The 16,058-nt window shown below is 37.7% G+C and overlaps 1 protein-coding gene and 1 long non-coding RNA gene across 6 annotated transcripts in view; one reads left to right on the forward strand and one right to left on the reverse strand.

Annotated features, from left to right (window-relative positions):
• The window catches only part of uxs1 (UDP-glucuronate decarboxylase 1), a 115,134-nt gene that overhangs the window by 7,465 nt on the left and 91,611 nt on the right, over positions 1-16,058 (forward strand). The window lies entirely within an intron of this gene.
• LOC141376056 (uncharacterized) lies at positions 11,509-13,466 on the reverse strand. Its single transcript, XR_012385139.1, has 4 exons — positions 13,357-13,466; positions 12,619-12,676; positions 12,441-12,503; positions 11,509-12,328 (listed from the first exon to the last, which is right to left on the reverse strand). It is a non-coding gene; the product is annotated as an uncharacterized lncRNA (long non-coding RNA).

A 16,058-nucleotide genomic window follows, 5' to 3' on the forward strand; every position in this document is an offset into this window, starting at 1 on the left:
TTTGTTCTTGTGTTTTTGGCTCGCTACGAGTGAGCAAGTGTCATTTGGCACTGGCCTAATGTTGGATCTGTTATGTTAAATGGTGAACTTTGTGTTATTTGACAGCTCTAGGGCAAGTGCTTATAAACGTCCCTTCCACAACACCAATATTAATGCAGAAGCAAAGAAAAATATTTTCCAATTATTTTTGTTACCTTTGTCTTGCAGAATCATAATTAGATGAACAATCTGAAGGGCATTATTAGCTCCATATTTAGAGGACTAAAAACATAATGCATAATACTTAAAAGGCCATGAAACCCCCTTGTAATCTTGTTTCAGCAGAGTGTTTTCACACCTCTACTTTCGAAAAAGTCAGAAAAGTGGGCGTGTCCAGCTCTGTTTAGGGGGGAGTGTCAGAGGAACTAAAGTGGGAGGGTGTGGGAGTGTCTATTTGGGCGCTCTGAATTTCAGAGTCAAAACACACACCCAACAGGGGACAAAGTGACTGTGTTTACATGGACATCTGTAGTCGAATTATTTGCCAAATTATTAAATGGTGGACCTTAACTGCCGTTTGGCTCTTTCATTCAGGGAATTCATTCATTTTCCTCACGACAAATGAGATATTTGATTCGAGGATCTGCTCTAAGCGTGTATTTTCATGCAATGTTTGATACCGCAGGACGAATGAGACAAAAAAAAAATCCTACACGAGGTTAAAGTTTGGTTGTGGTGCTAACATGTTTACACTCGGTGCAATAGTTTGTTCGATATGAACAAACTGAATAAACAAAGAGCGCTGGTCGCTCACTTACCAAATCTGTAGAGACAGGACAATCCACAGCAACTAGATTTATTAAGAGGAGACTACAAGCGAATCCGGATCTCAGCGTTTGCAGATGAGAACAGCTCTCAGGTAAACAATAATCCTCCTTAGACAATTATTTATTGTTGTCGCGTGTCGCGTACACTGTTAATCCACATGTGAGTTTGAGCTCTCACAGAGAGAAAATGAAAACAAAACTTAACTGCAGCAAACTATAAAAGCAACACTTCACGCTTGTTTTGCTAACACAATGTGGCGTCTCTGTCATCTAAACACTGTGACAGTAATGAATATTAATGAAGTTGCAAAATAGAGGGCGCTGATTGTTTTGAACCAAGCTTTACTCATGCATTAATGCATCACACTGTAAGACGTAATAAGACACACTCTGGCACAGACGCCCAGTCTGCACGCTGGAATACAACGCTATTATGTCATGGCCGTGACGCAGCTTCAAAAATTCGTTTCAAACCAGAAGTACGAATTTGCTTGAAATAACGCAAAAACAACCAATTTACACTTTTTAGTGGAATATAGGTGTCCTAATAGTGTTTTTAGCAGTGTGGGACACATACACAACTGTCAACAGCTCAAAAAATGTGTTTTGGTGTTTCGTGACCCTTTAAGATTGGAGCATGTCTTGGTGTGAAGAGAGTGTTCTTTTTTAAGTAAAATCTGATTCTGATTAGAAATAGCAATATGTGTAGACATTGCTGCTTTGAACAAAGTCTGTTTCTCATTTTGTATGCACAATTGCTTGTTGATTAGGCTGCTGAATTTTTTTCTTCACTTTCCTTCGGCGTATTCTCTGGCTTATCAGGGGTCGCCACAGCGGAATGAACCTCTAATTCCTTTGGATATTGCTTTACACAGCGGATGCACTTCCTCCCACAACCCAGCACTGATCGTGAAAACCTCAGTGCTGGAAAACATTCTCACATACATACACATATTCTCTTATTCACACACACTGCAGCCAATTTCCATGTGATCAAAAGTGGAAAAAAATGTTGTTTTGAGGGTGAAGGGAAGGTTTTGGTATGTGGGCAATTTTTCTTTTACAAAGTAATGAAGTGCACAGACATATCATTTAAAAAAAAAAAAGAAAAAAAGAAGAGTACATTTTGATTTCATGCCGACCTAAAGTCTCTCACTGGGAAATGTGAGGTTTTTTCATTCAACCTGGAGTTACCATAGTGATCACCACAGACTAATATTAAAATATCAGCGGCAGTCGCTGCTGGGCTCTCACTAGTGTGACAGTGACCACAGTCCAGTATAATTATGAGCTGTCACAATGGTAGTTATGCATTCATCAGGATCACACCTGCAAACCAGAGGTTCCACCAACCCCCTACCCCCACGTAGTATGGCTCTTCCTCAAAAATGTAGAAATGTAGAGGTCTGTTAATGATTAGTCTTGTGCACCAGCAATTTATTGTCTGGCATCAGTCTGCATACTTGTCAGTTGCATTAGTGAGTCATTACTCAGTATTCTTTGCTCATCTTTATGATACAAAGAACCTAAAAGAGCAGAAAAATGTTCAGAATTAGCATTGCTTTTTTTATTTTAAAGCTATTCATCACTGTTAACGTGATGCCAATAAATGGAGCAGGTGCTTGAAAGATTATTTCTTTAGTTTTCCTCTCTGCTTGTGGTTCTTTCTTTACTAGTGTCTCGATTTAAAAAGCAAGCAGTTCTCTTTACGTGACGTTCATCAGGGAACTGCAGGGGGTTTGATGAAGTTGATGAAAGGCTCTATATTTAAATTTGTTACATGTATACACACACGCACACACACAAATATAATACATACAATAAAACTATCTAAATTAAAAAGAAGTAAATTAGAACATATTAAAAAATAATACATATTTTATAGGGATGCTCCAATCAAGATTTTTGCAGTCGATACTATGTACAGATTCCTTTTCATGTTGATCAGCCAATACAGAGTAGCGATTCTGATGCTTCAAGCTTTATAATGCATAAAGCACATTTATCTTTTAAGTATGATACTTAAGTAGAGATCTCTCCTCACCTAAGAAAATAAATTAAGGATGCTGCATATAATCCTTTAAGCATGTCTCTTATAACCATAAGTGTAAACATGTCATGGTCAGAAGCAGCTTTAAGGAAAATAATAGATTGCACAAACAAAAATGACAAACAATGCAATTTGTAAACATTGCAAATGAGGCAAGAATAATACATAAAATCATTGCAAATGATAAGAATCAATAAAATATATTGTTTAATTCAAATATTAACTTAAAATTGATGCATGATCATTTCAATTCGCAAAGCATTGATTTATCAAGGGCATTGCAGTGATGCTGAACCCTTGCTATTCTGCTCCCATACCACCTCCAAGGTGGTGGAATAGACAACTCTTTCTGGCAGAGCTCCAGATCATCTTTAGTCGAGGGCTCGCCATTGTCTCAGACACTAAACATGTTAATTTCTTTTACATTCAGAATATTCCTTCACCTTAGATGTGAAAAGACATCCTGAGGCTCATTCATTCATTCATTCATTCATTCATTCATTCATCCAATCATTTTCTTGTCGACTTAGTCCCTTTATTTATCTGGGGTCGCCACAGTGGAATGAACCACCAACTTATAAAGCATGTTTTTATGCAGCGGATGCCCTTCCACCCACCACCCATTTTTGGGAAACATCCACACACTCATTCATCACATTCATGCACACACTCATACACTACGGACAATTTAGCCTACCCAATTCACCTGTACCGAATGTCTTTGGACTGTGGGGGAAACCGGAGCACCCGGAGGAAACCCACACAAACGCAGGGAGAACATGCAAACTCCACACAGAAATGCCAACTGAGCCATCTGAGCCGAGGTTCGAACCAGCGACCCAGTCACCTTCTTGCTGTGGGGCGACAGCACTACGTACTGCGCCACTGCGTCGCCTCGGCAGTGCTAATAAGATTGTGCAAATCGCTCATTGAAAAATCTGAACTTCTGCGGTCATTCGCACCATGTTAACAAATCAGTAGCTTTCTCTTTTATGGGTGTGATTATAACATAGCGCCAGTTATTGGTGTCCTGAGGGCAAATAATCTTAGACATGGTGCCGAATGAATATAGGCTGTTTCAGCCTTCCTAAAGCACATAAACATAGCTACTCTCTCAATAAAATCTATGTTAGCCATTTTGAAATTTTGTTAGCCATTTGAATATACACCTATCTATATAAGGTCCCAGAGTTGGCAATGCATGTCAAACCAATCATGAAGACAAAGGAATTGTCTGTAGACCCCAGAGACAGGATTGTCTCGAGGTACAAGGCTGGGGAAGGTTATAGAAAAATTTCTGCCGTTCTGAAAGTTCCAATGAGCACAGTGGTCTTTATCATCCTTAAGAGAAAGATGTTTGGAACCACCAGGACTCTTCCTAGAACTGGCTGGCCATCTAAGCTGAGTGATTGGTGGAGAAGGGCATTAGTCAGGAAGGTGATCAATAACCCGATGGTCACTCTGTCTGAGCTCCAGCGTACTTCTTTAGAGAGAGGAGAATCTTACAGAAGGACAACCATCTGTCCACCAATCAAGCCTGCATAATAGAGTGGCCTGACGGAAGCCACTCCCTGCCAAATTTGCCAAAAGGCATCTGAAGGTCTCTCAGACCATACGAAACAAAATTCTCTGGTCTGATGAGACTAATCGTGAACTCTTTGGAGTGAATCCCAGGCGTTACGTTTAGAGAAAACCAGGCATCGCTTATTCCCAGGCTAATGCCATCTCTACAGTGAAGCATGGTGGTGGCAGCATCATGCTGTGGGGATGTTTTTCAGCAGCAGGAACTGGAATACTGGTCAGGATAGAGGGAAATCTAAATGCACCAATGTACAGAGACATCCTGAATGAAAACCTGCTTTAGAGTGCTCTTGACCTCAGACTGGGGCAACGGTTCATCTTTCAGCAGGACAATGACCCAAAGCACACCACCAAAATTTCAATGGGGTGGCTTCACAACAACTCTGTGAATGTCCTTGAGTGGCCCACCCAGAGCCCAGACCCAAATCCTATTGAACATCTTTAGAGAGATCTGAAAATGATTGGACACTGTCGCTTCCCATCCAACCTGATAGAGCTTAAAAGGTACTGCAAAGAGGAATGGGCAAAAATTCCCAAAGACAGGTGTGCCAAGCTTGTGGCATCATATTCAAAAAGGGCTCAAGGCTGTAATTGCTGCCAAAGGTGCATCAACAAAGTATTGAGCAAAGGCTGTGAATACGTCTGTACATGTAATTTTTCAGTTTTTTTTATTATTAATAAATTTGCATCAATTTCCAAAAAAAAAATCTCTTTCCACATTGTCATTATGGGGTATTGTGTGTAGAATGCTGAGGAAATAAATGCATTTAATCTATTTTGGAATAAGGCTGTAACATAAACATTTGGAAACAGTGAAGCGCTATGAATACTTTCCAGATGCATTGTATTTGCATGCGAACAACGTGATTTATTTGCGCGTTCCACGTCTGGTGTGAACACAGCATGAGGTATAAGGTAGTTTCAGTCAAGCTTTTTCTTGTTTGTTCTTTTAAATCGAATTTCAAAATGATGATGATAATGATGATGATTTGAATAATTTTATCTCTTACAGTAGACTATCGTTTTCAGTGTCGACTAGTAGGTGCTGTACCAGATGTGATACGAGTTGACTAGTCCTGCACATCCCTAATGTTTTTCAATGGCCATCAACACTTGCACTTGCTGAGGGTTCCATTGGGCTTTATGTGGTCAGTGCTGTGAAGTGTTGGTTTATGTGTCAAAAGCCCCAGAGATGGAGATTAAAGCAAGAGATTACAGAGGATCAGTGAAAATCAATCGGCTAATGGTCAGCGCTCCGGCCAGCACCAGGACATGCAGCTTTAAACATTATTCTGCACCATAGAGCAGAAAGTCACTAAAAGGTCAGGAAAGTTTGTGTCTGTAAAACCATGTAATCCTAGATGCTGCAGTGTTTCCTTCCCTTAGTTGGTACAGTTCGCATAATTGTGGAAAGACATGAATGAGACGTCAAGCACTGCTATTTTTGGTCATTCATACATATTTTTCCCATCTGACTATTTCCTCTTCACTAATAGAATCTATTTATCTCAGTGCTAAATGAACACTGCTAGTCACTGCTATTTTTAGCTTCTCCTGTGACTTCTGGAGGTTTCATTGGCATCACTGAATCCCATGTGAGAAGCAATTGGCCATATTCAAATTGCAAGAAGAACACGTAACCCAGTTTTCTGACAGTTAGGAGGAATGCAGGTGATTTGACCTAGTTATGGAGCTGCTCAAGGAAATTCATTTCAGGATCAGTGTGTTATCATTGCATTAAGATATTTTTGAGTCCTATTTGTTAGGTTTTTACCACTTTAGCGTTTTGCGGGGTATTTTCCCCTCACCTATTCTACTTTTATTTTTGTTTTGTTTTGAGTCACTTTTATCCAGCATCTGTCTGGCTTTCCCCTGTCTGTGCTCCACATGTCTGCAGGATTTAGTGCTCTTTCTGGGATAATCCTCTCAAAAACAGCCTGGAACTTCAGAGGCAGGTTTAGTGTGCTGTTATCAGTTTATATCGAACATCATGTTTTTGTAAATTGGTAAAGCCTAGCTCATGAAGGTGTAATAATATTGTAATTATATTAAACTGTAATTATAAAAGATATGTTTCTACTGGAATCATAAAATAAACACAAACAAATGTATCCACCATAAGCTCCTCTGTCAGACTTGTTTAACACTCATGCCACCAGTCTTGTTCCGCTCTCCGTTTGAGCGACTATGCGATGCATTTCAATGGTCATTAGCTTTCGGAAATCCTCAAGCTTTTTTGTGTTTTAATTTCTAAAACAAAACTTTAAATTTGTTAATCTATTTATAATGTTTTATTCCATTTTGCATCCAATGAAAATAAAATTAGGCGTATATAGCATAGTTTTCAGTTTAGTTTAGTAATTGCAAAATCGCCAATGTTCATTCATTCGTCCAAAAGTCGACGGTAACGGATTTCATCCAGATCGTTGCAACAAACTTCTTATCTGTCACCCTTACTCAAGTGCCTTCTAAGTGTTTCACGACTGTAGTTTCTGGCAACATACGACGACAGGCGCCGCAGTTACTATAGTCACGTAAACAGATCGAAACGAACCACGAATACTTTCCTTACAACAGCTTTGCATGTGATGCTACACATCATCTGTGCCGCTTTCTTTCCGTTAAGCGAGTCGAGACGTTCCCTTATCGAGTCGATTTTAACATTATGTGTGGAGGACATAAAAACTGGGCTGGGATCATGTAGAGACCGCACTGAAACTCCGATTTCATATGGCTGCACTCCTGCGCAGACGTGCTATATCAACACGTATATATAAGTTTATGTATTAAATTGTGAGATTTTTAAGATGATTAAGCACTTGCAAACAAGCCCTGCACTCTCTGGCCACGTCACTTGCATCTACATCTGCATTCCTGTTTGTAATCGTCCTGGGACCTGCTGAATAAACAATAGTTTCCCAAGTTATTCGAGACTCCATAATGTGTATACATTAGTTGTAACACTACAACTTGAAATGTTTAAAATAAAAACTAAAATTCTAATTCGCCTGGTGTTTTTTTTTTTATTCATAACTGTGAATGAAAACTTTGTGTGTCTATTTAGACCTGATAGTTCATATAAATAAATAATACGCTTTGCTGGTATAAATGTTAATAGTAGCCTGCTTTGGTAAATTTACATTAAAGCATTATAATCATATGATGAATACACAGGGTGGGGTGGGGTCTGTCATGGTGTACAACTTGAGTACTTAGAATTGTCACGGTCAACGCAAACGAACTGGAAACCTTTGGTTCATTTTTGTTGATTTCAAGTGACGAGACAGGTGCAGGTGTCGATTGTAAATGATGTCACTTGCAGGCGTGGGTTCCTGAACATGCAAGCCCGAGCGTGCAAGCCTGAAGGTGCAAGTGCAGCCAGACCCTTCTCAAAGAAATGGCAGAGATGACCTGTTGCATCCGCCGTTGTCTGTTTGCATGCATAGTGTAAGAATAATATGTACTATAACATGTTAAACTGGAGCATGAAAGAACATTTAAAAAGCAACTCATGTAAAGAACTTAATCATATTATTGTCTTATTCAGATTAAAGCAAAGAATTAGACTACTGATGTTCATGTAAACATATATGATTAGATATTTTTTATCTTACTGCTGTAATTTTTACATATTTATTATGATAGTATCGGGACTTTCACTAACATATTGCTGCTTAGGTGTTTTTTTTTACCCAGAGAAAACAACATTCCATGTGTGGACATATGTGTTTGTAGTTTAATGAAGAGGATTACAGTTATTTTTGTCAAGTGTTATATGTGATAACTGCTAAACACCAACAACTTTTGCACAGACGCAGGTGCTGAAAAAACATGATGTGGTTTTCTGAATGTCTTTATCTTATGTGCATAGAAAAAGTGTTATGGAGGCAGCATATTGTACTTCAGTCACTTTGTTCAATCTGAATGTAGCTTTTATATCAGCTGTCATTCAGAGCATCAGATTTGCCCTTGAGTGCTGCAGATGGTTTCTTTTGATTAATCTCACTTTATGAATATGCATCCTCTTTGACAGTATTCAGGGTGTCATAATGTTTGTATTTTTGGGGGTCATGTCTTTTCAGTTTTGATTTTAAATAAGATATTCAGACTCGCTGAAAGATTTGATGGCAGTATCAGTTTGGATGATTTGAAGACAGCTGAAAAGATGACTTGTTTAGTGCACATTTTGATTCAGATAGGAGCATTTAAACTTATTTAAATGAAACTGACTGCATCCAAAGCAAAAGTGGCAAGTTTGAACACACCCAAAAGTGTCTAAAATAAATCAAATAGACGTTAGTGTGGGTAGCCGCAGGTTGAAAGATATCAGAAGGATGACCTCTTGAGTTTCATGCAAATTACACTGATACTAGTGAGTTTTAGAGAGTGCCTAAATTATAATTGACTCGCAGAGAAAAACATTACAAACAAACAAAAAAAACCTAAGGATTTATCCATTACTTTTCTCCCTTATTAAATCTTTCCTCCTTGAGCTGGACCAATGCATTTATTTTTATGTCTTTCTGGCATCAGATCTATATTGCTACAGCCTAGTTCACACTAGAGGATTTTAAGCCTAATTTGAGCCCGATTTGGAAGTTAACGAGCTCGCCGACAGATCGGGCTGTGATGGGGAAGAAATCTGCGGGTGCACGGCGCTCGCCGCTCTTTATGTGTGAACTACTGAACAACGCATCAACGAGGCTCGCTGATGCGTCGCTGACATCTCGCAGACGGAAATCCAACATTTAGCATGCTAAATATTCCAGAGCAGTCGGCCGACTCCAATGTAGTGACGAGCTGCAGCCAATAAGAGATAATATCAGCATGAGCTGAATGCCTGTTTGATCAGGAGCTAAACAGAAACATCTGTGATTGGTCAGAATGGGCATCGATGCACTCGCTTCATTCTGCGTTAACACAGACATGAGAGTAGGCTATATTAACAGTGGAACTAGAATTCTGTAACTATTAGAATTATCATACTGGTCATTCTGACCGTTCTCATCATATAAAACGCCATACTGTCACAACATATTTACATTCAAAGCTATTATTGAGATATTAAAATTAAGCTTTGAATATCTGGCATCATATTTAATGACACCATTACCCTAAAAATAGAATCTTTTTTGGTAATACAGCCTATAAATATGTAGTTAAGATACTAGAACACGCAAAGGTCTTGGCTTTCATTTTCACTTTCAAACAGGAGCTATTTCACGGCACAGAATATGCTGTTTTGAAAGATATCTGAAGTAAATTGATGTTTTTGCCATCAGAAAGTTTTGTTTATGTTAGCAGGAAGTTGCTAGGCAAAAGAATGCACACATATTTAAAGTCACAGCGAAAAGTATCAGACATGCATGCAGTCATTTTAACCAATATGGTAATTTAAGGCAGAAATGCTCAGTTCTTTACTGTTTTGCAATAAAAAAATAACAATGTCAGAAAGAAAAACACTGATAGTTAGAAAACGGCAGGGTGTTATTTGTTAGTTTTATTTCAAAGAGTTATACAATTACAAAAATTAAAAACTCTCTGTGTATCTATCCACTCGAACCTTGCAGATGAGTGATTAATCCTCTGATAAATCAGCTGATTTGACGATGTTTTTAAATGCTTTCTTTAAAGCTTAAAACGCTGTCAGTGATGTCATCAGCACACAAGCAGCCAATAGTGTTCAGCTTTTTCTGACGACTCCTCCCTCAAAATTTCATTGGCTGTGGTTTAGTAGCTTGAATGAGCTGTTGGGGAATGAGTTGTTGTCAGATCATGTAGTGTGTGACCCCCCCTCTTATGGATCATTCACAGAGTGTCGCGTAGTGTGAACACCACAGAGATTGAAAGACACAAAGTCAAGTCATGTAGTGTGAACGGCACAGCGATCTGCTGATGTTTAAAATCCTGTAGTGTGAACTAGGCTTACCTTGTCTATACAGATATTGATTTTTCCATTATCTCTGTTTGTAAAATGTGATAAGCGAGTTCCAGTGTCACTTTGTTTTTTCTTTTAATAACTATGCTGGTTGTTTAACTGCTTTTGGTGGTAGCTTAAAGCTTAAAAATGTTCTCCCAAGTCTAATGAAACCCTGCAGGTAATGTCATTTTAGCACGACGAACGACACAATGGGGGCTTCAATTACAAATTTTTTAAGCTGCTGAATGTACATTGACGTGCACCATATAATCTACAATAGTGTACACTTTCATAGCATGCATAATTTGTCTTGTGTATTAGCATGTACAAAGCACAGAGTGTAGATTTTAACAGAATTTTCTAATGGAGCTTGTAAAACGCTCTTTATTGACTGATAAGTGAGCTTTATTCACATCACACTCAACTTCCAGCTTAATGATGTTTGAATAGAACAATGCATGTGAACAATCAATACTGTGCTTTATTATAAAGTCTCCACACAGCCATTCTTTTTAAGCCTTGTGCAAAGGTGCACAATGGGTCTTTATTATCAAGACTGTTGATTAATACTTGGCTGAGACAGTAGAGACACCACTGACACAAATTTTACACAGCCTTGGGTTTTAAGTTATGGAGACCCCAAAACCAGGATGAAAAAATTCAGAAAGATAGATTTGGGTCATGGGGAATGCTACATTGAGAAACATCTGCTCCAGTTTTTTTTGGATCTCTAAAGAGGCCCCAGGACAGAAACAGAGTTTCTCACTAAAAGTGTGACCTTGATAAACTAGTCTTCCGCTGTTGCCCACCTGCTCAAAACACAATTTCCATGCCTTCTGACAGGGAGGACTAAAAATAATTTTTCCACTGCAACTGTAAGGCATTGACTAGATGAAGTTAGTCACACTCAAAAAAATGATATGTTGGCGTTAATTAACTTTTTTTTGTCCACTGGTTCCACGTAACCGAGTTAAGTTACCTTTAAGAAAGAATATTAATTTTAGTGAACTTAAGTTAGTTACATAAAGGTAATGTAATGTTGTTTAGTTCAATCAACGTAACATTTATAATTTAGCTTTAATCAATGTAGTTATTTAAGTTCAATATTCTAAAATTGATATTGTTATGTTTAACCAAATAAAAAAAAACAGTTTCCGTTTCATTGAGTTTATTCAATAGCATTTTTACAGTTTTACACATTTTCCAGCAATAAAATGATTATCAAAATCCAAATACTGTCTTTATCTGTATCTTCACTTATTACAATAAGTTAAAATATTAATACTATTAAAATAATAGTAATACAAGTATGAAGCAAATTGAAAACAATAAATGATTTTAAAAATATGCTTAGAAAAACATCATAAAATACACTTTTCAAAATAATACTTTTCATATATTACAAAAAACATTCAAAAACAATATTCTGCCTTTAAATGATATATCAAAAATATACTTAGAAAAATTAAGTCTTCTTTTGTAAACTATACTGTACCTTCTTTACACTGAAAAAGCAGATAACACTTCAGTTGTTCAAAGAAAGATTAACATTTTAAAGCAAAGTAACACGATCAGCACTACACCATAAATTAGACCAACCATCACAGAACATGCAATAGCTACACACATTCATCTCTCTGACACTTGCACCATTTATGCACATTTGCACCAGACACTTTCTTACAACCACTCCCAATATCTAAAAAACAAAAAACAAAACATTGTGCATGAAGTCTGCTTCACACAGGTAAGTGGGCTTGACAAACCACACGTAGAAGCATTCTTAATTCTTAAATTTTTTTGTATAATTAGCACATCTTGGGTGTACTGCCTCTTCTTGTTGATTTGCTGAATGTGTCCTCAATTGTAAGTCACTTTAGATAAAAGAGTCTGCTAAATGTTAATGTAACTACTGTAGATTCATAAGGTGGTGTTGCACATCAAGGTTTGCGCTTCATCATGCCCAGCATCCTAAAAGTCAGGAAAAAAAATAAAACATTTACCAACAGATCAAAGGTGAAAGGAGGAATTGGTTTAAGAGGAAAATACAAAATGTTTAAAAAAATTAAATAAAATAGCTTACCATGTACTCCCTCACTTAGGGGCTTTGAGGATGCATTCACACCTTTTTTCCAATGGTGATGTTCTAAATAACATGAAATGACAATTAGTAATTTACTAAATAATTAGTAGTTAAAATTACTAGTAATTTTTACTGTACATCATTTTAATGTGTGTATAGGCATCTAAAGGCATAGTACCTGGATGATCCACAGCCTCCTCAGCCAGATATGGTACTTTAGAGGTTGAGCTGTAAACCTGTGAGGGAGAAAATAGATGTGAGTGAGCAAAGATTTGTAATAATAAAATATAATAATATAAATAGCAAACTACTAAACTTAAAAATTTAAACGTGTTAGATGACCAAACAAATAAGCTTACATTAAATATGTCATCATGCTAGATGTCATACTATTTAAGTGTCACATATGCTTTTTTGCTGATTTTTTTTTTTTAAGTTAACAGGCTTGAATAATACAATTAGATAATAAAAAACAATGTGCCAACACCACATTTTAATAAATTTTATGTACGTTATCAAAACTGGCATTCAAACTCGACAAACTGCTTGACACTCATTTAAAATAAAGACTATCAAATCAAATAAAAAATCAAATCACTTTTATTGTCACATTATCAGCAGCAGGTGTGATGAGTGAAAAGCTTAGACTATTCTAACATGACTAGTTATTCCTTACTACAAACGTTTGCAACTTTATTTTGGGGGAGTTAATATATACCAAGTATAAAATTTCACAGGAATGCAAAACAAACTATACATTTATCTGTCTATAATATGGAAAAGACACAGGGAACATGGCAATTTCATAGCAATACTATACACAAACACAACATAGTATTACAAGAGAGTACATTTATGATTCAAATGTTGTCACAGCCTCAGTATAAATACATAAAAAGTTAAAAGAAAATCTCACCTGTGTGTCCACATTGGGAAAAGCTTTGTGCACGTTCTCAATTTGTACTGTAATCTTCATCTTTTGACTCCCATAATATGGCGCAGAGCTGAGAGTGATCGTTGTGGTTTGAATCTTCTTACTTCCTGTGTTGTTTTGAAACTGCGCATGTGCAGATATTACTCCACCTATTGACCAAAATGCAGTACTACAGAAGCAACACAACTCCCTTTCATTAATGTTAATTAAGCGAGCTGTTTAAATGTAAAAACCTCCTTTTCTAATTTTTTCCAACTCAACACTTTTATTTTTAATACACAAACATAAGCAAATTGTTTAATTTAAACATAGTTACATTCTTTGGACCAACTAAAGCCATAATTCATTTTTTTGAGTGCAGGTTTGGAATCTGGGTTATTCCATTTCTTGTTCATTTAATCGTTCAGAAGCTGGTATACCTGAAAGTGCCACTTATACACTTTATGGTTTATAGGACTACATTGCATTTCAAAAAGTTGGAATCAGAGGGTGTTCACACTTGTAGTTTGATTCTTTTGGTCTGGCAAAAAAAAAAAAAAACATTTAAAGTCATGTTTTATCAAACACAATCATTTTCATGTAGCAGATTTATTTCTTTTTAAACATTTTTTTAGTTTTTTTTTTTTTTTAACCTTTATTATGATAAAATAGTAGAGATTTTAGACAGGAAAGCATTGGGGAAGAGAGAGGGCAAGGATTGGCAAAGGGCCTTGAGCCGAGAATCGAACTCGGGTCACCGTGAGCATGTTGGTGCTATATGTCAGCGCACAGTACCACTAGACTATTGGCGCCAACTAGCAGATGATTTTGTCCAAAGTGACTTCCAAACTGTGTGGCAGGAAACATGAAAACTATACACAAAAGAACTGTTTAAGAACTTAAGAACTTCTTGTACAAAAAAAATGACATTGCTTAGGAAAATAAGAGCTAGAATAAGGAGGGAAAGGGACGTTTATTTATTTGTTATTGTTGATATCTTGTGTTAGTTGCTTGTGTTAGAGATGCATTTTCAGTTGCTGTTTGAATGATATCAGTGATTCAGCAGTCCATGTGGCATTATGAAGATCGTCCCACCAGTGAGTTACAGTGAACGGAATTAAATTAGGAGAGGACTGATGGTGTGTTCACACCAGAGGATGAAGCATTAACCACAAGTGATTTTGATGTAAGGATGGAAAAACACAAGCATTTTGGGCATTTGGCATGTAAAATGTGTGAATCACTCAATTAAAAAAAAAAAAAAAAATGACGAAAATATTCACTGCGTTAGCTAATCAGGAGCTTGCTCTAGTAGTGCCGGTCATGCAGTAAGGAGCTTGCTGTTGTAGCGCCATCATCCAGGTGCAGCTTCTGGAGGAGTTGGTTAAACACACCAAGCTGGGTACACCTGTATGATCATGCTGCGTTTGTAATGTGCTCTTTGAAGGACATCTGTCATTAAAGATCTCCCAAAGGTTCATTGATTCATTCATTTTCATCCACTTTTCCGGGGCCGTGTCGCGGAGGCAGCAGTCTCAGGAGAGAACCCCAGATATTCCTCTCTCCAGACACTTCCTTCAGCTCCTCCAACGGGACGCTGAGGCTTCCCCTGGCCAGCTGAGAGACATCGTTTCCCCAGCATGTCTTGGTTCATCTCCAAGGCCTTTCCCAAGTGGGACAGGCCTGGAACACCTCCCAAACAGATGACCGAGCCACCTCAGCTGACTTCTCTCGATGTGGAGGAGCAGCGACTCTATTTCGAGCTCCTCATCCTATAAGGGGTGCTCCCTGCCCTGTTCCATCTTTCCCTCACTTGTGAACAAAACCCAAGACACTTGAACTCCTCCACCTGGGGTAAGGACATTCCTCTAACCTGGAGATAGCAAACCACCTTTTTTTTACGTCCCAAGATTCCTGACTAATTAGATGTCCTTAGTGATCTTTATCCATGCCAAGATATCCTCCAGGCAGTGTGATGTCTGGGCAACTACCATTGGATCATCTGGCTGAAATGAAAGATAGAGCTATGCATAATCATCATAACAATACAATAAATCATGTGATTGGATTCTTTGAGATGTGGTGAAAATTAAAAATAGAAGTGGACCAATAACTGATTCCTGAGGTACCCCTTTGACCATCTGATGTGCTTCGGACACCTCTCCAAACAACCCTGAAAGATCTGCTGGTGAGGTAAGAATCTAACCAGCAGAATGTGGCATCAGTGATTCCCATTGAGGAGAGGGTGGATAGGAGAAAAAGCAGAATGCAGAACTGATGATTTGGAACCTGCTTCAGCAATCATCAGGGCTTCAGTGATTTAGAGGAGTGTAGTTTCACTCGGATTTGAAGCCTGATTGGCTAAAAATTACATTCACAATGTAATTTTTAAGACTGAACCTAACGTTTATAAAACAACAACAAAGCTGCTTTATGATGTATGCTTTTGCAATAGAACTGACCAAATATCCAAAAACTTTCATTTGCTACCACCCCAAAAATGAAGACAAAGCTAAAATCACAAATGCATTCATTTGAGTATTATCTTTTTAGCTTTGCAGAAGAAAGTCTTGCAGATTTGCTGTGATATGAGAATGAGTCAATTTTCACTTTCACTGGGATTGTTACGGTCCCAATAATTGCTGTTCCATCAGGCGCCTGGTTCTGTCCTCCCCTAAAATGGACCTTTTGGTTCAGATTGCATC

Source organism: Danio rerio, chromosome 9 (genome assembly GCF_049306965.1).
Source record: "Danio rerio strain Tuebingen ecotype United States chromosome 9, GRCz12tu, whole genome shotgun sequence".
NCBI classification, from domain to species: domain Eukaryota; kingdom Metazoa; phylum Chordata; class Actinopteri; order Cypriniformes; family Danionidae; genus Danio; species Danio rerio.